Here is a 1892-nt window from a genome sequence, read left to right on the forward strand (position 1 = left end):
AGTATTGATTACCCATCCCTAAAATTTGGTGTCAGTTTGTAAGTTCAGAAATTTTTTTTTTTCATTTCAAAATCCAGATTGTTAAAGCGAACTCTGTGATAGTGCCCTTGAAAGTGTGGCATCAAGGTTCCCTAGTAAAACTGAAGTCACTAGGGGAGAATCTTTCATTAATTGGAGTCATCCTTAACATAAAGAATGATGGTTGTGACTGTTAGAGGTCAGCCATCTCCATCCCACAACATTGCAGGAAATCTTCAAGAAACCGTACCAGTTGCTTCATCATAAGGTCAGAAATGGTTGTTCACTGATTTCACAGTATTCAGTACCATTTGCAACTCCGTAGGTACTGATGCAGTCCATGTCCATATGCATTATGACCGAGACAACCTTCAGATTTAGGCTAAGAAGTAGCAAATAACATTTGTGCCACAACAAATATAAAAATTGCCCCAACACATTCGCAGCCACTGTCAACATCCTGTGGGTTATCATTGGCTACAAATTGAATTGGACTATCCATTACTGAGATTAAAAGAGCAGGTCAGAGGCTGAAAATCGGATGGTGAGTAACATCACCTCCTGCCTACCATCGACAAGGCATAAGTCAGGAATGTGATGCAATGCTGCCCACTTGTCTGGCTGAGTGGAGCTCCAACAGTCAAGAGGTTTGACAACATCTAAGACAAAGTAGCCTGCCTAACTTTACTCCACATCCACAAATACTTACTTTGCATCGACGATGCAGGAAGTAAGGTTCATTCAAAACTACTTTCTACACCTGTGACTCCTACCACCCAGCAATAAAAGGGCAGCACATGCATGAGAGAATCACCACCTCCAAGTTACCTTTCAAGCTGTGAGCAAACTACACACCAGTCTCAATTGGAGTTATATTGCTATTCCTTCACTGTCACTGGGTTATAATCCTGGACCTCCTTTTCTAGGACTGCTGAGAGCTTATCAAAATCATATCGATGGCAATAGTTGAACAAAACAGCTCACCTCAACCTCTTCAAAGGCAGTTAGGGTTGAGTAACAAATGTGGGCCGAGACAGCACTGTCCACATCTTGTGTAAATTGTGAACAACAGCAATCCCAACACACATCCTCACATTCAAGTATGCTCTCAAGCATTCTCCACCACTCAGCACCATGGTTAATCTGATTGCTCCTGCCTCCCTTTCACCCCACTTCCCTTCTTCCCCATCAAAAATCTTTACTTGTATCTTAAAAATATTCCCAGACTCTACTTCCACCACCTTCGGGGAGAGCATTCCAAAGACATGTAACCCTCTGTGAGGAAAATAAATTCTCCTTCCTTTGACCTTAGATGGGTAACTTCTGATTTTTGAAAAGTGACTCCTTTCTGGATTCTCTGACATGAGGAAATATCCTCTCTGCATCCACCCTGTTAAAACCCCTTGGGAACTTTATATGTTTAAGCAAGTTGCCTCTCTAGCAGATACTCGCCCCACCTGTCCAACGTTACTTAGAAGAAAACCTGCACATTCCAGGTAGTAGTCTAGTAAACCTTTTCTTAACTGCTTCCAATGCATGTACATTGTTGCTTAAATAAGGGGACGGTATTCCAGAAGTTAACTTATGAATGCCTTGAATAATTGAAGCATAACCCCACAGCTTTTGGATTCAGTTCCCCTCTCAGAAAAATATCCAGTTAGCTTTCCTAATTGCTGGTAGCTGTAGATGAATCTTTGATGATTCATTCACTAAGACAAAAATCTCTGCATCCCGTGCCTCTGCAGTTCCTCAGTATCTGGATTTTTTTCCCCTTTTTTAAAAAAAGGGCCAATTCCATTTTCCTATACTGTATTATATTGCCACATCTTTGCCTACTCAATTAATCTAACTATATCTTTTTTGTAGCATCCTTG

Source organism: Hemiscyllium ocellatum, chromosome 22 (genome assembly GCF_020745735.1).
Source record: "Hemiscyllium ocellatum isolate sHemOce1 chromosome 22, sHemOce1.pat.X.cur, whole genome shotgun sequence".
Classification (NCBI taxonomy): Eukaryota; Metazoa; Chordata; class Chondrichthyes; order Orectolobiformes; family Hemiscylliidae; genus Hemiscyllium; species Hemiscyllium ocellatum.